General features: G+C 38.2%; 1 protein-coding gene and 1 pseudogene across 1 annotated transcript in view; one reads left to right on the top strand and one right to left on the bottom strand.

Annotated features, from left to right (window-relative positions):
* LOC148353674 (protocadherin-15-like) overlaps nucleotides 1-27,792 on the bottom strand; it is a 350,912-nt gene that overhangs the window by 74,409 nt on the left and 248,711 nt on the right. The gene's annotated exons all lie outside the window — the stretch shown is intronic.
* On the top strand, nucleotides 17,251-17,393 carry LOC148353676 (U2 spliceosomal RNA; annotated as a pseudogene).

The raw sequence follows: 27,792 nt of genomic DNA, 5'->3' as shown, positions 1-27,792 counted from the left end.
GCAAGTCATTTATTTTACCCAAACAGCACATTATTCATATGCCGATAGCAGTGCAATATATAATGCAAGCACATCAATATCAGTCATTTGGCAGCATGGGCCCATCCAAACGATTTGCTGGATGATTCTTACAGGCTTCTCAAATTTATTCACTGTCGTGTCCTTGTGGGGTATTTGTCTCTGCCTTGTGAGGCAGAGGGATGGAAAGATTGTTTTGGAACTTTGTGATGACTTTCTTCACCTTTGTTTTTCTTTGTTATGAAAACTTTGAGGAAGGTACACAGACGGCAGCTGTTCCACCTGCCAACTGTCTCAAATATTTCGTTTTGCACTCTGGCGAGCGCTGAGTGATGTCGTTTATTCCCTGCTCTTTTAACACTCGTGACTTTTTCTTATGCACTGTACTCCTTTACGTGGGAAATTGCTTTCCAGCGAAGTCTTGCGTAACTGCCTAAGCTGTAAAATACCAATCAGCCCTGAAGGCAAACTCGAGATGACTCACGGTTCATCATTATTCATTCGGCGTAATGGATTGGCTAAGTAAGGAAGCTCATGGACCTCGGACATATGACATTTTTGGAAAGACAGTTTAGTAGTTCACAGGTGCATAAAAAGGGTTTTTCGAAATGCTAAGTTTATTAGGTTTTTTATATTGGACTGCAGCAAAGGAGATTTCATAGGATGCCAGTTCGTTATTCTGACTATCATTACGCACTGTCGTTCGTTGCTTTTGACTGTTACATCATTGTTGCTAACAGCCAATCAGGTTGCTGCTGTTCATTTTAGCATACCCTTGAGGGCGGAACCTATTTTGTAACCAAGGAGATGTAATTCATAAGAAAGGGCTGAGGGAGGGCCTTTAGAACAGGTTGGACTTTATATCTAATGGCATCTCTCCATGTCCTTCTTGCCGGTTCAAAATCCACTACTACTAAACTTATCAATGACCATAATTTTTCTCCCAGCATGTGATTATTGAGTTCATAGCTGCCAAACATTGAAAATCATATTTCAGCATGTACGGATAGAATTTTTAGATCTTGAACTGTTGTTTGTTGTAGCATTTTAAAGTTAAGTTAAAATTTGTTCAAAAAGAAGATGCCAAAGTTGCTGTTGCTGCAAGTGTCCGGCAGAAGATACTATTGCACCATGAATACCACTCAACAATTAAAATTGTCAATACAAAAATACTAACTTTTTTCCCGTTTTTTTTTGTAATTTTCACAGAAAAAGCGAAGTGCGTAATTTGCTAAAGTGTGGAAGATTTGTAGCATTCAGTAACACTGCGAGTTGCACAAAAAGGATAACGCCTATTTATCTTGCTTTTTATCGTATTTTTGTCTCTTAAGTGTCAATGAGAATAAGGATAATTCTAATACTAATTACCGATTGCACAAACACTTCACCCGTTTGTCAAAAAGGCAATTCCCCATGACATGCTACATCAAAAACTCTGTGGAAGGTTTTGAACCGTCTACAAGAAGACGGGTGGCAAATCAAAGTAGCAACAAGAGCGCACGTCGACGGTTTGAAATCAACACTCCAGGCACACGCGCGCAAGATTACCCCACCGTCGCCGCCTCTCTATTTATGGCACCTGTAATTTGTGTGCGCTGAGCGGCAACAATCATATCATCGGCCTTTGATTACACACCTCACCGGCTAAAAGTCAAGCCTTGCCATTAGCTGACTCACGGTCGTCACGGGAAAAACACTCCTTTCAAATCTGCGCTTGTTTATTCGTTTTTATTGCTTTGCGTTGCGCCGAAAACCCATACGGCTTGAGCTTACGAACCTTATCCTTACCTAGCTTGAAGACAACTTTTTTTTATTCTACTTTGTTGTCATAATCATTCTGCATACAATTTTTTACTCAGTGGGAAACAGGACACGTGCATTCCGGATGCATTTTCAATGACTCACATTTCCTTTTAAGACTTTTTTTCAGTTTCTCTTTTAAAAAAACTCTGCCAATGCTAATGCCACTTCCCTCTGAGAGATTCCTTTTTGAAACCTGACAATAGAGTTTTGGTCTCAGGATGTAAGAAAGAGAACAGCAATATGATTCAGTGCAACACTTTCTTGATCATTAGCTGACCTTTAATACATCACCAATCAAATGAAATGTGATTTAAAGTATTATGAGGCACACCTGAAAAATCCAAATTTGCCAAAAGTTTGAAAATGTGCCTAAAATCCTGTGCGCCTTTTGTCAGTGTCTGAAACTCATGACAAACAGTTACCGGACACCAGGGTAGACAACTGAAAATGTGCCTGCCCAGCCATAAAGTTGCCTGCCCAATTTTTCCCAACTTGAAACACAATAAGACAACTAATCGCAAAAAAAAAAAAAACATTGTTGCAAAGTATTAAGGGTTGATAATAAGAATAAATAACAAAACAACACTTTAAAATCAAGTTTATTATAAATATACTTATAACATTAATTGCACGTATATGACATCGCTGTTTTCCATCTGCCATCAGTATGTACCTGTATTTACTCATCTTCATTCATGCAATGTTTGCGTTGAGTGGTCTGCTACAAGCCAAGTGAACTCCTCTTTCCACGATGCTTTAAATGTACGTTTACATTTTGTAGCGTCATAAATTTTGCTAGCTTCTTTTCAATATTTCTTCTGGGGCTAAGGTTTTGGCTTGATTCCTAACCACTTATTGATTTTTCTTGTGTTCTCTGTACATCTACTTGGGGAAATGATTTGCAAATGCATGACCTTATAACGCTCGGGAGAGTCTGGAAGCACGAAGGCTTCTGATTGGCTGCCCAGTATGCAAATTGCAAAACGAACAGAAATTTCCAAACCGAACGAACATTTCAAAATCGGGATAAAGCAAACATTTGATTTGGAAAACAAACAAAACAAAAAAAAAAAAACAACAACCCGAAATCTTTTTTTTTTTTTTTTGCTTGAAAAAGTTGTCGGCTTTGTAAGTTGTATGCCCGACGCAAAAGGGCATACGTTATTTCAGACACTGCTTATATACAGAACTATATAGTCGATACAATTGGAAATGCATAGTTAACCTTAGATGAAATGCTTACAGTAACTCTTCTGCCTTTGATAAATATTTAAAGTGGCCTTTGTGTGCCCACTTGGGTCAAATTGTTAATTGTACAAACATTATTGTTACATCTCAACCATAGGTAAAATAAGGCCTAAACCTGACCAGTCCCGCATGTATTTAAGCCTGACCCTGCCCGAGCCAAACACATTAACTTGATCTATGTGACCAAGCTCAAAGTTAACCCGAATTTTCATATTCAATTCGTGAAGACTATGGAGCAAGATGGCTTTTCCTTCCTCCCATTCTCGCGCGGCCCATGTCCGCTTCTCTTGGTCCGACGGCACCGCTAATAACTAGCCAGCGCAGACTGTGCGATATGTGAACGGAATCCAATGCGTGGGTCCTCCACAATGAAAATGAAACAAATAACAAAGAATGGTGGATACTTTAGAACAAAAGTAAACGAGAATGAAACCCAGCTTTTACTGATTGACTTTGATTTTTAAGCCCAAATTTCGGGTCGGGCTCGAGCTCAAGATCTTACTTCTAATTTTAACCAATAATGTAAGGGGTTCTTACAATAACTAAACTGCAACTGTAGTTTTTTTTTTTTTATTCGTCCAATTTGCAGGGTTCTGTCAAGTATTTGAGATATTTTAATTTAAAAAAAAATTGTGTATGGTTAAGCAAATAGTCAAGTCAAGTCAAGTCATTTTTATTTGTATAGCCCTTAATCACAAATAGTCTTAATAGTCTGCACAGGTTATTGCACAGACTATTATTACACCATCCCCTAATCTGAAACCTACATGAGGGCAAGGAAAAACTCAAAAACCTCAACATGAGGAAAATGAAGAAACCTTGAGAAGGGACTGCACATGTGGTAATCCCCCTTTCAGGATGACCAGGCTGCAATAGATGTTGCAATTACAAATAGTAGAGAGATATTGTCAACAAAAAATATAGGTTATTATTAAATAGAGATAATGTTTGGTTCACAATCATTTGTGCCAGTGTAAGGTCACCGTTCTGCCTTTGACAAACATATTGAGTGCTCTTGGAGTATCTTCTCTTGGTTAAAATGCTAATTGTTTGTTGCTAAAAAGTTTGAAAGCTCTCCTCAACTTTTTGTTGTTGCACATTGGAGTGAGGACAGTAAAGTTAGCATTTATGAATGAATTAATGATGATTTGTGGTGACATTAGATTTCTGAATGTTAATTTATGTTCTTTGAAAAAAAAATACTTTAATCTAAATTTGCTACCTAAATAATGAATAATCCGTGGTGCATTGGTTAGTACAATCGCCTAACACATGAAAGGTTCCCGTTTTAGTCTAGGTTGAGATATCTGATGGCCTGGAGAGAGATGGGTGGCACCAGGTTGTAATTGCCCAGGAAACATCACAGGAAATAGCACCTACTACCCTAGTGGTTAAGGTACCCAAACACCCACCCACATCACAAAAGACTATTTCAGGTGGGTGCACCTTATAATCCAGTGCGCCTTCTAGTGCAGAAAAAAACGGTACTCATGGTTGGATTATGCGGTATCTGTATCCCCGATTATCCAATATCTGACTATTTGTTTTGGTATGAAAAATGTGTAATAGAAGATTTCTGATAATAATTTGAATTACCATTATGTTTACAATTTACGGATCTATGGAGAAGAAAAAAAAAATGCTTTTTTCATTTAACATTTTCCGACATGTAACTAAATAATACATTTGTTTTACTTTTTGTATCGCTGTATGTAACATCTCCTTAAAGAAAGTGTTGTTTTTGGTAAATACATTTTACACTTTGTTGTATTTCAATAACATTGTATTAAAATTATGTATTTCAGTTTATAAAACGAAAGGGAATAATTTAATTAATTTGTTCTTTAAAGTAAATGTAACACACATTTGCAAAAATAAAACAGCAGGCTACTGATGATGCCCTCTTTCATTTAATATCCATACTCTAAGGATTTTTAATGAAATAAATATGCTTATTTTGCCTGTTGAAAAGATGATTATGTTTTGATGCTTACAATTTGATTTCAGTCGTTTAAATTAGGTTCACCAGACTAAATGTGACACTCGGCTTGAAACCATTTTATGTATTTGAACCTGTGTCTATATGACCTTTCCCCCTCATAGGTATAGGCTATCGTGTTTTTAATATTGGAAACCTGCAAAGGAGGTTTCATAGGGTGCCATTTTGTTATTTTGGCTATTATGCACTGTTGACATCTTTAGGCCAATCATGTTGCTGTTCTTTAAATTCTGCAACTTTTAGGTCGGATCTGCTTTCGTAACCTACGATATATAATAACATTCGAAGGTCTCAGGAGAGGACTTTTTAAACAGGTTGAAATTTATTTTCTGAGGATTGAGATTTCTGCTGTTCTCCTTGCAAATTCAAGATACGTTGATGTCTTTTCTCCTTATATAGAATGTGTACTAAACTAAAGACATATCACCCTCCTGCCCTTGATAAACGTTTGCCAAAAATAGGAAAGGAATCAGAGACTATGTACATCTATGCATGGCTCAAACAGCCTCTTTTTAAGTTTGCAGTTCAGGTTCTGATTGGCCACACAAAGCCTAGAGAAATATTTTCAAAAGTTCGTAACAGGTCGTATAATGTTCAGTTGTGAAATTGATATAGTGATTTTTCTGTTTATCCTGAAAAAAAATCCCACAAACCTGAGAAACTCAAAGTTGAATGCACTCCATCCGTCTTGACAAAGCGGCGTGGCGGCGACATGACAATTAAATCCACCTGATTGATCGGAGCTAAAAATAATTGCAGTTGGCAAAGTGCACTCCGGAGGGGATCATGCGCTTCACGCAAATGTCACACTATTCTTTGGTTAACAAGCAATATGGCCGTTGCCGGGCTTGGCGTTGCTGGGCATTCTATTTTGTTAGTCATGGTTTGTTGAACAAGCGACGGGGAGCCACTAGGGAGCGCCGAAAATCTGCAAGCAGCGCCAAATATGGTTATACACAAAAGCGTGTGTTAATCAATATTGTTGGTCGCTAAAGATACTTGCAGAGGCCTGAAGTACAACCGTGTAAACTTTCACAAAATAAGTCACACATCTCTAAGTCACATACTAATCTAAAGACACACAAACACGCACACACACACACACACACACACACACACACACACACACACACACACACACACACACAAATTGTGATCTTTTTAAAGTAGTTTGGATTTAGATTAGATTAGATACATAGCTAGATATCTAGGTCGCTAGATAGCTAGACAAAGTAGACTGAAGGCTGGATAGAGCGATAGCTAGATAGATCGATAGCTACATAGATCGATAGATCGGTAGATCAATAGATAGATGGGTAGATAGATAGATAGATAGATAGATAGATAGATAGATAGATAGATAGATAGATAGATAGATAGATAGATAGATAGATAGATAGATAGATAGATAGATAGATAGATAGATAGATAGATAGATAGATAGATAGATAGATAGATAGATAGATAGATAGATAGATAGATAGATAGATAGATAGATAGATAGATAGATAGATAGATAGATAGATAGATAGATAGATAAATAGATAGATGGATAGATGGATAGATGGATAGATGGATAGATGGATAGATGGATAGATAGATAGATAGATAGATAGATAGATAGATAGATAGATAGATAGATAGATAGATAGATAGATAGATAGATAGATAGATAGATAGATAGATTTTACAGTAAAAGTGTGCTATATATATTTTTTTTTCATTTGTGAAATTACTTTTGCACTACACTATGCCCGGAGAAAAAAAAATGAAAATGTCTTAGACTGTACCCTGAAATGGACAATGAGTGATTTAAAGCCCAGAGAAAGAATGCATGTTGAGAGTCTGAGCTAAGTGTTCATTTGCAAGCTCTGAAAATTGTGCAGGCTAAGAAAAATGCAGGGTTTAGTACTAAACTCAAGCACTTTTTAAAGACTTTCAAAGACAATTTTACAATTTTATCAAGTACTAAAAATAAAACATCTGGCTTGAATCTTTTATTTTTCTGTGATTTAAATGTGCGATTTTTAATCTTGTAAGTGAATTTATCAGGATGTATGAATAGAAGAAGAATGGAATGGAATGGAACAAGCAGGAAGGCAATGAGTACCAATGTTGTAAGTCTTCGGGATGACTCGGCCGAGACTTGAACCAGCGACCTCCGAGTCTCCTAAGCGGGCATCCTACCATCTAGGCTACCAAAATTATTAGGTGTTGGGTTAAAAATAATAACATGTAACTTAAATTTTAGGTTGCATGAATATCTTCCAATTGCTATTTACCACTTGGAAACGCTACTTTAATATTTAGCATGGCCCATAATAAATTCTGTACGTAAGGGTACGTACGTGATAATTGCACTATAACACAATTAGTAGTGCCCTGTTTAAGTGTAGCATGCACCTGTCCTCGTGGGCGCAACCCGCGGGGGGCTATGTGCTTCATAAGACATGCCATACAATTTAATGCCGGCAACAATTTATCACAAAGAAAGAAAAAAAGGCAAAGCCACCAGAGAGCAGTGTCGGTGAAAATTTTAAACAGACTTTCTGACAAACATGGCAACAATTTCAAGCTTTAACAAGCACTTCACCCAGACTGTAAGCATGTTCCAATTTTTGAAAAGACAAGATTAAAATTCCTATAGAATGAAATAACTAGTAACTGTAACTTATCACTGATGTGTCCGACACTAATTATTTCTCTATTTCTCTGTGTATTCAAGGCAAAGCATTTGAATTGGCTACAAAAAAGCATCTTTAATAAAGGCCATGATGATATGATCGCCGTTGCGCTCGCCTTCTGGAATTCGGTGCTGAGTGAGTGAATGATGACCGTGTTCCCAGAAATCACTCCTCAGGAGGCATTCTCATCATAGCAGCGACATAATATCATCTAGGCTGACCGAATTACACCCCCTTCCTTCATTTCTTATTATTTGACAGGATATGAGAACCCCTATGTATTGCAGGACCTTGGTGTGCCGCCGCTGCCAGGAAGAGCTGTTATCCGGGCCCTGAAAGGCATTTTGTCAGAGGATGCCTGAGCTGCTGAAAAATACCAAGGGACGGGTTCAGGTAGAAAGATTACTATTAAGATGTTCCGCGGAAGGCGGATGAAAAAAGCAAGGCACTTGCCGAACAGAAATGTTTAAAAAGAGCTGATGCACACTTCAAAGATGAGTGCAGTTGAAGTATCAGTAAAGTAACTGCACATCATCCCATTACTAATACCCAAATAATTTCTTCTTGGATTTGTTCTTTTATATTCATTAATTTATTAACTCCCCAACATGATTTCATTTGTGTCAAAATTTACAGGAAACATTTATATTCAAAAGAATGGATATTCGGGGTAAATTTCTGGGGAAAAATGTTTTATGAATATACCAATCATAAAGACCAAGGGTGGGCAAACCTTTTTCTATATTCGATGAGGTTTATGATGGAACACAATATTTAGTCAACGACAGGAAAAATCATTCATTTATGGCATATTCATTGGGAGAGCATGTGCTGGTTTCTGTTTCTTCAAAGGGCCGAGAATCCATGCGGCCCAAACCTGAAAGCAGAAGGTCGCTGTCTTCTGGCTTGCCATCTGTAAAGTAGGCTTAAACGTATTTGCTCAAGGTGTGTATTTCTAATCAGTTTGATGTTCCCTTTTGGTGTCTCTTAGTCTCCCTGTCTTTGGGGCGGCAGTAGCTCCGGAGGTAGAGCGCTCGTCTTGGGATCAAGGGATCCCAGTTCGAATCCCGGCTTGTCCGTGTTACATGTCGAAGTGTCCTTGGGTAAGACACTGAACCCCCACTAATACCCCCAATAAGCAGGTTAGCGTCTTACATGGCTGCAATACAAGGCCGCTATTGGGAAATGTGAAGCACACTGTAAAGCGCTTTGGGAAGTCATTGACTTGAAAAGTGCTATATAAATGCAGATCATTTCATTTCATTTGTTTGAAGGTGTTGGTAACTTTCCAGGGGGATGGGATCTTTAATCTTATCTTTTGTCTTTTGTCTTGTGATCTCAATAAAACACAAAGGCAGGCTGGGGGAAAGTCAGAAGGAGTTTTGGCCAGCGAGTAAATTATCCGCTTCTCGCGCTTCTTCTCCAACTGTAGTTGTAAAAATACAAAACAAGTCTTGGCCTGAATTTCTTCTACGGTCAGCCAATCATCTTTTAGCTCTCCAACACTTCAGTGGTTGTTTTAGACCCAACACCATCCTTCTCAAAAAACTCTTCCAACAAGATGCATTTTGTTCAGGTGAAGTAAACCAAGAATAGATTTCACAACGGACAGTTTTGGTGCAAGGACAAATCATATGACATATCTGACATTCAATGAAAGCATCCCCAGTCATTTAAATAAGTTGATTATCTTAACCATGGGTTTATCTATCAATCATTTCATTATTGGAACTCCATTTACTTCCCCATTACCATTTTCTTATACCGCGAGGGCTTGTGTCAACAATGTCCTGTTATCTTTTCATGTGATTCAATTATCCTGGTCATGGTAAAAATGTAGTTTTTTACTTAAAACACGTGCATTATTGATTTGTGTGCCTGTTTTCCTTCTGGACTGATCAGTCATTATCCATATAACTGAACAGCGAAATCAATAATTTAAAGCTAATTTAAAATATGTTTAGAGTATTGCTTGCTTTATGATAAATGTTAGAGACAATATGAGGCTATCTCAAATTAAATCATTGGGAAATCGTTAACCCTATCCCTTGGCCGATTAAATGACCACCGAATTAGATTCTGAATTGAATGAATACAATCTAAAGCAGACGGCACGACAGCTGAGGCGTAAGCGCGACTGCGATACGGTTCTGTGGTCATGGGCTTAAGCTACCAGCCGGAGTTTGCATATTCTCCACGTGCATTCGTCGTTTTACTCCAGGCACTCCGGTTTCATCTCACATTCCAAAAACATGTGTGTCAGTTTAATTGGCCGGTCCAAATTGTCCGTAAGTGTGAATGATCAAGTGAGTTTTATGTCTGTGTGCCCTGCAACTGGCTGGCAACAGGTTCAGGGTGTCCCCTGCCCACTGCCCGAAGAAATCTGTGATGGTCTCCAGCACCTCCCCGACCCTAGTGAGGATTAGCAGTGCAGATAATGGATAATTTAAAGCAATTTACTGTACTGTTGGTTGACTTAGTTTCTGTTAAGGATCATAAAAATAATAATAAATGAATCATGTCCTCATTTGGGGTGTGCATAAAAAGTTAAATGGAGAATATTTTCACTGTTAAATATATGCTAATAATCCCCAACTGAGTTCAAAGAGCCCTTATAATTGATTTCCACCCCACCTATCTCCTTTCATTTTACTCTTAGCAAAGCTGTTCAAATATATACAGTGGCTTGCGAAACTATTTGGCCCCCTTGAACTTTGTGACCTTTTGCCACATTTCAGACTTCAAACATCAAGATAAAAAACTGTCATTTCTCACAATCATGAAGTGGAACACACTTTATTGGATATTTTAAACTTCTCTAACAAATACAAAACGAAAAAGGAAGTGTGCTGAATGATTCAAATGTTGATCTAAATGACTAACGATGACAAAAGGAATCCACCTGTGTGTAATCAAGTCTCTGTCTAAATTGTATATATATATATATATATATATATATATATATATATATATATATATATATATATATATAAAGAAACCACACATGCTTGGAAGGTAATAGCGGTGCAGCGTTCCTGCAAAGCGTCAAAGCACCCCGGTGTCAAAGCGATGTGCCGGGAGAAGCGCGGGCGGCACACAGGTGTCAGCCAGCTCGCTCTCTTCAGACCCAAAGGCAGCATGGTGCCTACGAGATGAGGCAGAGGTGTACGAAACGCGCCGTGTGCCGCAAGGAATTTGAGGCTTTTACTGTGTTAGCCCTCTCTTGCGTGCACAGCTTCAACGTGCACAATGAGGCCTACCTGATTGAAATCCTTGGAATTTAGTAGTGGAAGATTTGGATTGCAGAGCCCACCTTAAAAAAAATGTGTGCGCAAAATTAAGAACAATTCTCAATTTTGTCTTTGTACGAGCTGCACTCGACTTAAATCTGCAGGCTTAAAGGTGGGGCGAATTGTTTGAGGTGTCCTTAAAGTGTTACACTTTAGAGGAACTGTTCGGAACTCAGAACTCTTTTACTTACTGCCGCTATTTCCTGGCTTGTGTCATCATTGCAGATTGTAAATCTCCTCATGTTGCATGTACAATTACGTGCATTTTCAGGAAGCACTTAAACTTTTCTTTTTTTGATATTTTTGGGGGTCTGTGTTGGCGTTTGAAGTGTACCTGAAACAGGCCTTTCCTTACTTTCACTATTTTAATGCTAAACTCACAAAAAAGATATACATATATATCGGCACGTCGCTTTGACACCGGGGTGCTTTGACGCTTTGCAGGATATAAACAAAAATGATATATACCTCCTCATTCATCCTACCTAATGTATTATTTCCTGAACAGCTTTGCTAAGAGTAAAATGAAAGCAGATAGATGGAGTTGAAATCAATTATAAGGGCTCTTTGAACTCAGTTGGGCAATTTTAAAACATACTAGTAAAAATATTCTGCACACCGCAAATGACGCATCATACCTTAAATGTGTCTGTTAAAAATGCCCAACTGAGTTCAAAGCGCTCTTACACTCGACCGCTCCTATAAGGTTTTGATCTTACCTTTTGGACAGGATGAACTCATTAGGTGGGACACATTAGGGGCAGGGTGAGAGAGGTAGCTGCACCGTTCTCCTTTCTGTAATTTCTCTAGGTCACATGTTTTCAGATTTTGTGACTCTTTAAGACGGTGGCTTCAAAGCCAAGCACATATTTACTACTGTGCAGAAAATAAAACGAGAAATAGGACTGCATCCCACATACAGGTCTTTCTGTTTTTGTCATTGATGGTTTCTGCTGTAATTACCCAAACTGCATTTGCTTTTCATCATTCCTCATGGATAAGAGGAAACTCCAGCGACCTCGTATTGACCCCAGTAATATGGAAAGGAAATGGAAGTGTTTTTTATAGATAACTTTCACTGGTTTCAATTCAGGTTTATATATGAAGGAGTTGGTTTTTGGGTGCAAAACGAACCACTGTCCAACCTCCCTTTTGCTTCTGTGTATGTATTATATAAATAATGTTGTTTAAAAACATGGTCCAGTTTCTCTCAAAACAATGTTTCAAGAGATCACTGCAGTGTTTTGTATGCATAATTTTATGCCTGACGTTTCCTTAAGTAGTTACAGTACATAGAAAGATATTACAGGTTGGGATTTTCTGGTCCGCTCCAGTTCTAAGCCAGCTATTAGGCACCAGCTATGGTGACCGCAGCTGTGGAGATCCTCGAGATAAAAACAGCGTGCGTCCAAAGTTGCCACTGACAACCTAGTGACCAAAAAGAACAAGTGGCAACATCTTTAAAGCCGCAGTGTTTAAAACATAGGAAAAAAGCAGCAACTTGTAGTCAGGAATAACAGTAATTAGCTGATGAAATACGCTGGTTGAAACTATGTTCGGCTGCAAATATTTGAAAGTATGGCACATTTTTATTTCTCAGCGTGTATATTCAAAAAATGCTGCACAGACAAAAAAAAACAATCAACAACAACAAGGGCAAAAAAAAAAAAAAATAGGTGGAAGGGAAAATATTTCAAGTTTCCACAATGGCTACTATATAGGATGACTACATTTGCCTGATTTTTGCATTCATGTAGTGGACATTCTGCTACCTCTTGTGGTGTTAACATCTTTGCCAGCAGGGGGTATTATGTGTACGGTTGTAACTGGTCCTTGGTAGGTTACCGTAGTTAGTGACACACAGCGAAATTCAAGTCTGGTGAGGCACAGTCAGGTTTACAAATTAATGAACTTACATTGTAATAATCATTTGATTGGCAGAGCAACATACTGTAGACATGTGTAAACTGCAGAATAGAAAATTAATTTTACCTTAATTTACGAATACTGTTCATGTGATTTTTATTTTTAATAAAAGTTATATCTTCACAATTTACGAATTTTCTGTTTCAAAATCGCTGATTTTTCACATTATATAATAGAAAACTATTAATACAATTGATATGTAACATATCACTGAACATCTGCTTATGCCAAGTGAGGCACACAATTATCTTGCTTCATGGCTTCTGATTTCATGCAAACACAAGAATTTCTGTTAATACTAACCAGCTAATAGCAAGTCAAGCCATTCAGTTCTTTTTTGCTCATTGCATGGACTTTCTTTCATAACGAAGGATTACCTATCTATTAATGCTTTTGTTTTCAAAAAAGATCAGCGCATAGAATTCATTTATAAGTGGAGACAACAAATCATTTATTTTCAAATGCAAAAGTTTATATATTGCGCTCCTTCTCTGCCAATCAAATAATATATTGATTTATTTTATTTGTAAATATGGCTGTACCTCACAATAAACAAATGTCCTCGCATGCTAATGATTACCAATATATCAACAATAGGATTGAAAATGCATTATTTTATTTTTGACACTCTGGTATTTCAGATGTCTGTTCTAGAAGAGCACGGAACTAATTCCACTCATATGCTGAATGGTCTTACTTCTGAATACAAATGGAAGCTCAAGTAAGAAAAAATACAGAAGTGAATGTTCATCAACCACAGCTTATCTGCCACTACAAGTATCGAAACCTCTTCCACCTCAATTAGCACAGTGACCTTTGTAAAATGGTGGAGTGTTGGCACTAATTAAATAAAACACTCAATTACCAGGAAAATTATGATATAGGTGGGTTTGGAGGAACGGGGCAGACGGCGGAATACACAGAATCATGATTGAAAAGGACAATCTCAATTAAAAAGCAGGACCTCTGTTGTTTTTTTTTTATGCTCGCCCCTCCACAAATCTTGTTGTTATGTTTTTTGTTTTTTCATCTGGAAAGGAAATTTCATAGGATGTCAGTTGGTTATTTTGACTATTATACCTCACTCTTGTTTGTTGCTTTAATTATTACATCCTTGTCAACATTTGTCAATCATGTTGCTGTGTTCAGGTGGATCTGCTAATCTACCGTTTAATCCAGCCTTTTAAATAAATGAAAAAGAGAATAACACGAATAATTGTAATAAAATTTCATCTTATACAGTATGCGCAAGTTAGGAGATGAATAATGGAGTAGGGCCGGACAAAAGCAGTTGGAAATGTAATCATATGACTTTCTTTTTATCGGGTGAATTATCATCACTTATTAACATGAAATATTATTAATTGGCTCTTTAGGTCAGTCAAATGAAGAAGCAAACCTCCGCAAAACCAGGATGACTTATTATAATGAACAATGGCGCCACGGAAAATTGAGGTTTGCTATTATTTTATAATTTTGGCCGTGCATTTTTCGAGTTAAGAATAATTCATGATTATACCTTCGTTGTTGTTTTTATTGTAATGACTTACAGAAACACAGATAGCATTTTGTTCATCTCGTCTCGTCAGCCGTACCGCTTATCCTCATTAGGGTCGCGGGGGGGCTGGAGCCCATCCCAGCCATCTCCGGGCAGTGGGCAGGGGACACCCTGAACTGGTTGCCAGCCAATCGCAGGGCACACAGGGACAGACAACTCATTCGCTCATTCACACCTAGGGACAATTTGGACCGGCCAATTCACCTGAAATGCATGTTTTTGGAACGTGGGAGGAAACCGGAGTGCCCGGAGGAAACCCACGCAAGCACGGGGAGAACATACAAACTCCGCACAGGAAGTCTGGAGCTGGATTTGAACCCACGACAGGTTCCCATGACATGAACTGTGCCGCACAAGCGCTAACCACTGCGCCGCCGTGCTGCCCTAGCATTTTGTTGTGTGTGCAAAAAAAGCTACTCATGGAGGCCATCTATAGAGACTCGATGCATGCCATGATCCTGAGCAGTGTTTCTCAACCGTTTAATGAGTCACAGTAGACTTTTTCGTTAAAAATCTTGAGGCAGAAAGAAAAAAATAAATGCCTGCAATGTTTCCATTACCGTTCTTTTTTTTCTCAAGCTTAGATTATAATGTTGTCTTAATTGACTGTGTAAAGTTGTTCCTATTATTTGTGGCTCAGAAGGAACTAAACGGTTAATTATTATGAGGGGTAACTTTGAGATGCTGATTGGCAAAGAAACGGCCATATCTGAGACTTGCCAACAAAAAGGAACGGATTAATATGGGCAACAGAATGCAGACATTGGACAGAGGAAGGTTTGAATAAAAGTGTAATGGACATATGAATTGAAGTTTGATGTATTTGGATCACAGAGCAGAACATTTGTGAGAAGCAAGACAACTGGAAATATACTGAAGCCATCTGTCAACCTTGGTGAAGGTAATTGTATGGTCTGGAAATCGGTGCTGGTAAAAAAAGACATTTGTTGAAGGTATAAGAGACTTTGAATAAGGAAGGCTATCACTTAATTTCAAAGCCATGCCATGCCCTGTGGGCAGCGTTTGATTGGATCTAATTTCATCCTAAAAAAGGAAAATGATCGAAAGCACACCTTCAAATTATACAAGAACAATTTAGGAAGGAAGCAAGCAACTAGTATTCTGTCTGGAATGGAGAGGCCAGGGCAGTCATCAGATCGCAACCCGGTTGAGCGGCTGGGCAATTTGATATGGAATGAATGCCAAACATGCCAATCCATCTTGTTGGAGATGATTCTACAAGTGTGGGGTGATTATTTTTTCAGATTACCTAAAAAAATTAACGGCTAGAACACCAAAGGTCTGCAATTGAATATACGTTTGAAGGGTATATCTATTTATCTTTAAATAAAAATCATTATTTCTAAATTTCACAACATCTCGACTACACTTTAAATTAATTGGCAACTCAGTTGGTGATTAAAAGGGATGTTTTTTAATGTAAAACTCAACATTGCCTGGGTGACCCCAAACATTTGAATGGTAGTGTAGATGAATAGTTTGGGGTGTTCCTGACCAAGTGAATCTTAAATTTGCCGGATCAATAAAATGTTTCTGAGATCATCATTTCAGTTTGAACGGTATTGGGATTGTTTATTAAGCATGTGTTTTTTAATTTTGTGACACAACGGTCCATTTCACTTAAGAGGTTCAGCGGGTGCAGAATCTAACCCTGAATTTAGAGTTGCACCAACCCGAGCAAGAAAAAACACTACGTTTTCATGTTTTAGGGACAAAGATTTGAGTGAGTTCATTTCATGCCAGTGTAGTTTCAACTGGATAAATGGCGCTGCATAAAAGACAGCAGAAATGGAGCCTGGATTTGACGAGTTACCATGACAACGGGGAAACGGAGGGCTTCGTTTTTCCTTCAGAACAAGAAAGCTCATATAGAGCACAGGAAATGAGATACAAAATAAATTTGTAAGAAATGAATAAAGACAAAACTCAATTATTGTTTTACGCCAACTAATGTGCCTACAAATCAGTAAATTACCCTATTTTCCGCTCTATAAGGCGCCCCTAAAATCGCTCAATTTTTTCAAAAGCTGACCAAGTGCCTTATAATCTGGTGCGCCTTATATATGAATCATTATCAAGTTGCAACAGGTCTCGTAACTACGGGCAGCAGCGGCCTACTTGGTTTTCCCCCCGGAGAAAAGTAGAGTGCAGTGCATTCTGGAGTATATATATCAGCATTTCATTTCCTGAACAATGTGTCAATTATCATTTGAAACGGTCACTATTGGCTAAAGTTTTTCAGAGGTAAAGGAGGCGGGTCCTTTTTAGCATTTACAGGCTCGTATAGGCAAAAGCGGGGTTAAACAAAGCCTGCAATTTGCAATTTGTCTGCATTATCACGTGTTTTGGAGTACGTAAATATTTTACACGGTTGGATTTATTACACTCACAGATGTAAGGTGACCATGGTTGTGTATAGTCATCGAACGTGATGGCGGCAAAACGATGTCTTTGGTGAACACGTATCGTGTTTCAGACTGATCATGATGTTTCTGTGATGAGTATATTTTAAAGTTCAGCATATTCTAAATCCCACAAATTTAAGCTTCCCAATGATAAGTGGCATGACGTGTATCAGTGACTGGTGACATCATACAGACACCCGTGTCTTGTATGTGTCTGAGACACATATTTGACTTCAAACAGTCCGACGGCGGGCCGTCAGGATAGTAAGGGGTTTATTAAGTTTGAATGACCTAGAGTCCCGACTCCTAGGCTAGTGCCAGGACCTTAGCTTGGCTTTTGGCCTTTTGATTTTTGCATTCCGGAGATGGAATAAGAGCTTGCTCTGTCCACTCCACGCATCGGCCCGGTATTGCAGTACCTCCGGGAACGGTGCATTCGCAATGATCGCAACAAGGCTTTAGGGCTAGGACCTTAGCTTAGCCTTTTGGCTGAGAGTAAGTGTCCCGCCTCCTAGGTTTTGTAGCATATAATGAACTGACCGATAACTGATAATGGATAATGAATAACGAAGATAGATCAATAACCCTTAAAAACCCCAAACCCCATCTGACTGTTTTGTTTACATTCCTACTGTAGCGCCTTGTAGTCCGGTGCACCTTATGTATGGAAAATAAATGATAAAAGAGCATTTTTGGGGGGTGCGCCTTTTAATCCGGTGCGCCTTATAGTGCAGAATATACGGTTCACTCGTCCTCCCAATCTAACCGGGTGAAATACAGACTAATTTGATAAAAAACATATTTTGCATCCTTTTGCTGAGGCCACTCCCCCACAACACCCAAATGTGATGTGTGTTAAATACATGAAAGCAGAAGTATGCAACTCTATTCTAAATCACAACAGATGAATGAATGCATAAGTAAATAGCAGAATTTACAAAGGGATTCCGCTGATTTTCTTTTTTTTAATTTAAGTCCTGCATGAATAAAGTGGACGTTTAATGTAAACTTATGTTTGTTTGTTCTTTTCTTTAGTTTAGTTGACGTCCTGCATGAATCAAGTGCAGGACTTCACCAAAATAGATGCAAAAGATCACATTACATCAAAACTTAACAAACCATTTTAACAAGGAAAGTATCTCCAGGTTAATGGCAAATCTTTTTTAAGAAGGTATTGATTGAATTTAACAGCTCACAATGAATCATGAAGCAGTAAAACAAGGGGAAAACATGTTTATGATGATTGCACACTAAATACGTTTTTAAAAAGTTGTTTATTGGCACTAGAATTTTTAAGACTCTTTAGCAACAAATTTAAAGCTTAGAGGTCATAATTAGAGATAATGATTGTTTGCCATTTGGTAATTTTGTGTTATTAGTCAAATGTAGTACTTTCTTTAATTTAAAAAGTCACTAAAATAATTTCACCTTACTTTAATGTCAAGTGTATTTACAGATAATTTAAATAAAACCTAATAACAGTAATTTGTGGACATCTAAACTTGATTAAAATTTTTGTTTTCAGATATAAATATCCATCCATCTGGACTGATTACTTATTTACTTCTGGGTTTAATCACTTGTCACCATAATATCTTATTTCATCCAGTCTTTATAAAGTCTCTACATTGTTCTAAGTGGTGTTTTGATTTACTGTTGGGAGGGGAGGCTTTGGTTCTAATCAAGCCACCTACAGGTCTCAGTATGAATCTGGTGCCTGGGGAGTTTTCCACTAACTTCTGTCTTCCGCCCCTTTTGTGTATAAATGATTATCAGCCATTTTAAAAGTGTACTTGAGAAACCATTGAAGTTTTGTTCTGCACTCACAAGCCCAGAACATTATGTTATATTATCCTTTTATGTTTTAATTGGGATGAAAAACCTAAACATAAATATATTTTTTGTTTTCTTTGTATTTTCATTGTAATAAAATCCCCAATGAAACTGTTCTCTCCAGCTTTTGCTTTATTTGTCTTACAGTCTTGCTGAACCCGAATGTTTGATTTGGACACGCAGAGGAAGAAAAAAAAACCTTCCCTTTTCAGTAGCTGAAATTAACCCTTTTTTTAAAAAATATAATTCATAGTTTGTCTCTATCTTTAATTGCTTAATGCTTAAGTGATACCGTCATTGTGTTTCAACTTAAATGGAGCTTGACAGCTTGGCCATTTATTATTTTTAAGTTACAAAACACAAGCAGCATAAAGAATGATGAGTTGCATATAGAAGATGACTTACTCCTAAAAATGTTTCTCCCTCATCTCTCAAATGCCCCCATTTTCATATGTTGCGAGTGTCAAACCCAAGTCATTGAACAATATTGTAAATTTGGTTGGATAAAGGGTTTTGGTGCACGTAGTTTTCAATTTCTAATATATTCTATTCTTTGTTTTATTCTATTCTATTCTATTCTATTCTATTCTATTCTATTCTATTCTATTCTCTTGAAACATCGCTCAAACTTCAAGTGTAAAACAAAAACAGCGGAGCTATATTTCCCAAGCCACCTGTAAACAATCTGTGGTGGAGTTCTTCGGCTCAAAATAATTTCTGGTTCAAATTATTTGTTCATTTTCGTTTATATATAATAATAATTATAATAATTATGCATTTGTAACAGATTTTTTAGAATGTAGTACACTCTATTTGGCATAATTCTGGCTCTTTTTGTTATGAGCAAACGTGCATTGGCACAGTTTGCTGTACCAAAAAGGAATTTCAAGTCAAGTTTTGTGTAAACGTCTTTACAGTTTCACCAAAACATGACAATAACATTTTTTAAACACTCGTGAATGCTTTCAAATCATTAAACCTAAATGAATAATGTATTTCTTTTGAAGCCTTCCTAAAAACACATCACTGCTTGGCAGTCATATTATGCAACAATAAAACAACATGTCGTACTGTAATCCCTATCTATAATGCGGTTTACCTTTCACAGTCTTGGTGCTTCAGGGATTCTTATCATGTATTGTTTTCTGCATCCTGACTGGCAAGATTTTTTACCGAGAGAGTAATATGTTCCCATCCCAAATAATAAGAATAATAAAAATAATACATAATAATAATAATAATAATAAGCGCGTGGTTAGCGCGTGTGCGGCACAGTTCTAAGGTCTTGGGAACCTCCTTTGTGGGTTCAAATCCAGCTACCGGACTTACTGTGCTGAGTTTGTATGTTCTCCCCGTGCTTGCATGGGTTTCCTCCGGGCACTCCGTTTCCTCCCACATTCCAAAGACATGCATTTCAGGTGGATTGGCCGGTCCAAATTGTCCCTAGGTGTGAATGAGCGAGTGAGTTGTCTGTCCCTGTGTGCCCTGCGATTGGCTGGCAACCAGTTCAGGATGTCCCCTGCCCACTGCCCGATGATTGCTGGGATGGGCTCCAGCACCCCCGCGACCCTACTGAGGATAAGCAGTGCAGCTAATGAGATGAGATAATAATGATAATGATAATGATAATGATAAAGATAGTGATAGTGATAGTGACAATGACAATGACAATGATAATGATAATGATAATGATAATGATAATGATAATGATAATAATAATAATAATAATAATAATAATAATAATAATAATAATAATAATAATAATAATAATACACACAAATCCACTGTGTAATCACTAGAGAACTAAGGATGTAGATGACACAAGAAAAAAACATTCATTTTATCGCATCATCACACTATTTTTACTCACAATACCAGAGACGAATGTTAAACTAGAGCATGGAGGAATGATAAAGTTGTCTTGAAAGATGTAAATAAATGCAAAAAAAAGCACGAGATGGGAAAACAAACTTCTTTCATGTATCTGAAAAAAAACTTCTTTCATGTATCTGATGATGAATTTGAACTTTGAAGGACATTAAATAAAAACATTGTACATTTTATTTTAGTATTGTGGTTCGTTTACGTTGTCAACAAATTATTTCAATGATGGCCCTATGTATTCAAAAACGAAATACCATAAAAATAGTATGCTGATGTGATAAAATTGCATGCTTTTTTCCATGCCATCTACATTCGTAGTCGTCAAGAGGTTAGGATTATGTGCTCTGACCGTTGCAATCCATGTTTGTTTCCCTTTTCATCCAATGTTGTGCAAATGTGTTCAGCGATATTATTTTCGTCGGATCTCAAATACAGTAATATACTGCAGTACAATTGTGCGCTATATACGAGAAACGTTAAGTAAAAGGCAACTTTTTTTTCTAAAATTAGGAAACTTTTATTTATTTTAGTCCAGCCCGGTACCAGACACCACACAGGCCGGTTACCCGTACGGGGCTTGGTGGTATCTCACCAGAGGTACACGGTGCTCTTAGTTGTTAAACAGATGCATGGGGCTGATTTCAATGTGTAATAGTATTGATTTGGATGATAATTGTAAACAACTTAAGATTTCTACTTCAGAGATTTTGTCATGATTACTGATTCGAGGCACCTGCAGCTGCCCTGTTGGCGCCAACAGCCACGGGACCTGATTGGCTGTTGGACTCTTTTTAAACTCCCGTCTTCCGAAAGGAAGCGTCAGACCTTCTGCAAACCTATGCTCCCAGCTAGGCAAGCTTTTGTACTCTCCGACATTATCCTGCCCTGTTTTCCTGCCTGATACCTGTTGCCAAACTTTTTTCTGGACCCGTTTCTGCTTTTGCTCCTTCGTCCCGGCCATGGACCTGTTTTGCCTTGTTTCCTGCGTGATACCTGTTGCCGACCTCTTTTCTGGACCGGTTTCTGTTTTGCTCCCCCGTCCTGCCCATCGACTTGTTTTCTCGCTGTCAACGACTACCCTCTCTTGACACGGAAGTGCTACTTCCGCGTTCCTGCCATCTGCTACCCGTGACCGACGATCATCGGATTGTGGATGCAAACACTGCTCTATTTCTTAATGAAAACCGAGTAAAACAAATACTATTGGTTCCTGTCTCCGTTCCTGGCTTGTGATAATTTTTTCCTATTGCGGCTACTTTTTGGAATGTAGGCCCCGCCGGGATACACAAGGGGTTCTCTGTAAACAAAATTTGATGAACAAAAATAAAACATTAAACAACATCATACCATGCAGTTGCATTACCAACTATTATTGGCTATTCCTATCCATCTGAGTATGTGGGTGTGCTAGCCTGGGGGTCCTCATTCTAATTGCTGTCTTTGGCAGTGGGTAGGATTCAGTAGACTTTGAACTATTGTATTATTAATCAAATAGAAACACGTTGTTCTAATGCAAATGTTCATAATAAATGAGAAATAAAAATGATTTGTAAACAAACTTTACATCCCTCTGGCCCAACTGTGACGCCCACAATTACTTTTTTATTATGACTTATATAACTCCCAAATATTTGGGGAGGAATAAAGCAACAAAAACAACATCGTTAAAAAGGGCAGTGATGCCATGCGACCAAATACACATGTTACGCCACAAGATTGTTTCAGGGAATGCTTTGAAACGTACACCTAAATCCTGCCAATGAACTGAGAGAGGGGATTTAAAAGTCAATCACTCATTGCTTCCCCTGGGTAGCGCTGCGACCGACTTAACACATCCACAGGGTGCTAGTTTGATAGCTGGGCGAATATGAGCGTTGCAAGATCAAACTGAAGCGCCCAGTGTGTTACATAAGTTAATATGATGCAAGCCCTTGGATATACACATGGATCTGAAGCTGAATTATAAAAAAATAAAAAATACAAATGCAAATTAATTAAAAGTTAATAATTTAAGTAATGAAGGTAAGGGGCATTCCGATGTCTCGCTGTGTGTTCTTCTCCGGGACCAGACCGATTATTTGGACTTATAAAAAATATAGAGCTGGAGAGAAGCAATGCAGTTGAGGACATTTATTACAAAGTTTCACAATAAATATAACATCAGAGTGCACTCAGGACCCATTAAAGGAGACGTCTTCTCCCACCAAAAGGCATGCAATAATGTTTCGGCCCTTCTCTTTTAGTGAAAAAGTTGTACATGCAGCATAACGGAGACTCAGAATTTAGACCTCACATAACAAAGCAAAAAACAAGAACTCCCTTAACAAGATCAGTACTGCACATTGCTGAGTTTTCAAGGTGGTATGATAAAACCATTGCTGTGAAAGTACACTGATATGAGAGAATACATTCAGCAAGTAAATATTTCATTAAAACATGTGGATGAAAATGATGGGCAACTATATGAATGATGTAATTCTGAAAGTAATGATGTGATGGTTAAATAATAAACTTAATATAGCTGGAAAACTCATGTTATGGTAACAAGATATTCAGTGACCTATTTTAACAATCTAACAGTAAGTAAAAAATATAATAAAAAGTAATTAAGTAAATATGACACAGCGGGGAAAAATTGGTGGCACTGGTCTGTTATGTTTTTTTCCCCCAAGCATTCTAATACTGATATTGATTCTTTGATCTTGTAATAGGGTACCTCCATCCAAATTGCAATTCAGATTGGTTGGGGTTGTATGTTCATTCCCTTTCTACGAATACAACACCCCGCCCACCTGGTCCAGCTCCAGACACAGTGTCAAAAAGAAGGAAGTTCGAAAGACACAACCATCATCCCCAGGACACCCCTATCTCTGGGATTATTGGACTACCCCTGATAGATAGACCGACGCCAATTTAGCTATACCCCTGATGGACAGAAGTACGCCCGTCTCTTTACACCACGTCATGGTCAAAACCACACCCGTCTCTCTCCACGCCCCCAATGGACAGCTTCAAAAATGCAAACCAGTCATCCACAAGTGTGCACCCAAACGACGAAGATCCAGTCCGAGGAAAATGGTATACCTAAATAGATTTATAATAAAGATTCAAATAACCAACGTGTTAGCTTTCAATGAAAAGATTTGTGATTTGTCTTTGTGTGATGATTTGTGATTTATACCTACATCACCATGATTTCAATTGCAAGACTCTCTAATTCTGATTATCTAATTATGGAGTGTTGAATTAATTCAGCACCGTTTTGGCATATAGATGAAAACTTTTTTTTTTTCAATTGAAAGCTTCGTAATTAGAGGTCACGATGCTGCTTCGAATGACATGCTTCCAGGGGTCGCTGACGTCAAAAGGTCACTTTTAAAAGCAGGTAGCAAGGACTGCCTCACTATTTTTTTTCCCGGAAAACGAGAACCACAAGCGCCCATGCTCATGCCACACGCGCAAAAACCTTCCAGTGATGTTCATGCCTCGTGCGCCACAAAAAACAGTCCTTTTCAAGACGCTTTGTTCTTTTGATCAAAGAGAAAGCTCCAATTGACCAAACGGCCACTATGTCTCTCAAGATACTTGTGAGCAACAGAGAAAAAAAAACCCCAACTGCTGATTTGGTGCTGGCGTTTAGCGCTAACACACACTGTAGAAAATCTCCAGAAAACCCATCTCATTTAAAATCCCATCTACACGAAATGTTTGATTATAGTCTGGATAATATGAGATCTGTTTGTACCAAACGATGTGATTTGATTGAATTACTATTTCACTGTTAATTCAATGAACTGCAAAATAATAAATAACACAAAAAAGCATGACGAGGGACACAACTCTTCGGTGTATCTGATCATGAAAGGGACTTTGCATTTTTTCATATCCAATGTTGGGAACAGCACCGTAATGTAACGCTGTTATTTTTTCAATACAGAGATAATCGAAATCATTATTTTTTCTGTCATTTAAATGCTGTTATCCTTACTGATGGTCAGAACGCCATGGTCGACGTGTCCTCGCACACCTGACACTGTTTTCAGCAGCGTGTTTTTTCTGCTCTCCTCCGAGTTGTTTTACGTGACGTATATCTGATCGTGACACCTTTCAACATAGTGACTTTTATACGGTTGAAAAGTGATTACAAATACAGTATATACTAAAACGACAAGAAAAGGTGAATTGGTGACTACGGATAACCACTAATCGAGAGCTGGTTCCCTTAGAGACGCTATTTCTATCTTGTGATTGGTCAAAATGTATTTCTTAAGGGATTCTGTGCTGTTGAACAAGAAATTGTTGAGTATAATATTTTTCCGGTATATAAGGTGTATCGGGTTATGCGGCGCAATTTCAGACTTCTAGCAAATGTAGGCTTTTTAGGTGGGCTGTATGTCCCGAAAATCAATTAATATAAAAATGAGAATTTAATATATATTAAGACTACATATATTTAGCTTTATTTATATATTTAACCTTAAAACATTTTAATGGTATTTGTGTAATTACACAGGCAAACAAATCCAAGCCCTCTCTACCATCCGAGTGCGCTCATCCTCTAAAAAAATCGTTATACAATTACAAACAACGACTATACATTTCACTTTATTGTTTGCACTCGCTTTTATGAGCTGTTTACATAAACAGTGCATGTTGCGATGATCTCCAAAGCGGTGGGACAAACGGCAGGTGCAGCACGACAGCATAAACAGCCGTCTGAACCAATCGTCGTGGCTAACGACAACTGGGAGGTCCTCATTTCCCTCTGACAGATGGACGGGAGCAGCAGTAAAGCCCGGGCAGAAATCATTGAGCCGGCCAAAACCCAGCAGAGTCGTTTCGATTGCGTGCCCCAGAGCCGCGGGTATAACTTACCTGATTGCTCATATAACTTAGCCCCTGCCTACGCAGTGACAGACATGAGCCTCTCTGAACCTTTACGCTTTGATTTGTGATGCCGACTGCTTCTCTTTGGAGGAGAATAGCCAGGGTGAAGCATGAGCTGGATCACCCTTTAAAAACTCAAAGTTTTTGTGGCAACAACAACAGAAAAAAGATGACTCCTCAAGTCTGTTAAAATAATCCCCCTATCCTCCACAGTATCGTTCATTATGGTGTTTGATTATGGGAAAGTGCCCTAACGCTGCCGTAAGAAGCATTGGATTTACACCACGTTTTACGCACAAGGGCTTCATTCGTGTTTTTTCTTCGGGGCAGTAGGAAACATCTGCTCGTCTTTGTAATCGCTATCGGACACTGCATCTTGAATGGTCACATGATCGGAAAACTCAGTACCTAGACAACTTGAAGAAGAGATGAAAACGGCTTCGAATGTGCAACCAATGACGTTGATGCCAAATTAACCACGCTATTGTTGTTAAGTCTGTGCAGGGCTTTAAAACTGTATTTTTGAGCTCAAACAAAAAATCTATTTTAAAAAAAGGAGAATTGTACATTGTGAAGTCATGTTGAAGTTTTAAGTTTTTTTTAGATCAGGGGATGGTGTAATAATAATCTGTAGTTTGCAATAATCTGTGATCTGCACAGCCCTTTGAGACTCCTTGTGATAAAGGGCTATACAAATAAACATGACTTGACTTCACTTAAACATTAGTCGACGTTATCGACAAAAATCAATAATAGAAATACAGTAATCTCTTGCTGTATCATGGTCTACTTATTGTGGTTTTGGTACTTTGCGGATGTTTATCATGAACTGTCTTCAGCATTCTGATTGGGTAAACAGAGAAAAATCTTTTTGATCACCAACAAAGTTTGACCTCTCCACCCGCTAAACATGCCCAGGAGTCACGTGCGGGTCTTTGGGGCCCAAAAGTGGCTCCTTGGAGCTTTTTAAAAATGTTTTAAAATGAAAATATGCATGGTTTCAGTAGGACAGCTTTCCATAAAGTCAACATGCTGGCTGCAACCTTTCATGTAAAGTGAAGTGGATCGGGTCCTTAACTCATAAAGTTGTGCAATACTTATTTGTTAAACAAATATTTGAGCCTGTAAATTGGGTTTGTTCTTGAGTATTAAATAATTAATAAAAAAAAAAGGTTTTTACTTTGCGGATTTTCACACTCATCAGGGGGTTCTGCCTCTTATTAAGCAAGGTAATATTGTAAACAACGGAATTCATTGTTAACTATTGTCGACAGACACGTTTTTCTAACAGACCATTCGAGATCAATATAATCTCTGCTGAGAATTGTGCCCATAGTGTCACGAACCAGGGCAGGAAACAGAATTGAGAACCCAATAGCGTAACGTACTCACAGTTTACTAGGCAGAGTAGGAATGCGGGCACACTCGCACACATTGCATTTACATTTACATTACAATCACAAAAAATGTCTAAAAGGACTGCACAGGATTACAATTACAGCATCGCCTGATCTTAAACCAACATGGCAACATGCGGGCAAGAAAAAATAAACCTTGAGAATGGGCCAATTTAAAGAGCATGTTGGATATTTGAATGAAACAGAGGCTGACTCGCCTCGGTTATATCCAAGAAATGTTCAAGTGGATACAGTTTTCCTATAATCTATTGTAAATTTTATACTATATTTTGCCATGAAAGAGAGCTTGAAAAAAATAATAAGTGGACATGAAATTTGTTTTATTTACTATTTACTACTACTGTCACGAAACAGGGCAGGAAACAGGATTCAGAACCCAATAGCGTAACATACTCAAAATGTATCAGGGAGAGGAGGAATGCGCGCACACTCAATCCGCACACTCGATCCGGGCATCGACCAAAAGAGTGGTAAAAATCAAACAATTCAAGCCAAAAAATAAAACAGGATCAAACGCAGGCAAATTCACAGACTAAGCATTTCACAGAGTTTATCAGGAGTCTTGCAGAAGTTTCACAGACGCTCAGACAACTAACGGCTCAAAGGACCGCGTTTAATTACTCCCAGGGAGCAATCAGTCAACGCGTCTCAGCCGGTGTCCATTGGCAGGGCCAATCGGGTGCTGTGGCAACCGCAACAGAACCCTGCGCCACCCGGATGGGACCAACTGGAAGCCATGGCAACCGTGACAACTACTGCTGCTAATGTGCCTCTTTTAGTTCACGGGTATGAAATATGTTTACCTCATTTCAATGTTT

This window comes from Urocampus carinirostris, chromosome 13, assembly GCF_059441175.1.
Source record: "Urocampus carinirostris isolate Australia breed hairy pipefish chromosome 13, RoL_Ucar_1.0, whole genome shotgun sequence".
Taxonomy (NCBI): Eukaryota; Metazoa; Chordata; class Actinopteri; order Syngnathiformes; family Syngnathidae; genus Urocampus; species Urocampus carinirostris.
Note: the sequence above shows the minus strand (reverse complement) of the source record. Positions and strands in the feature narration are given on the sequence as shown.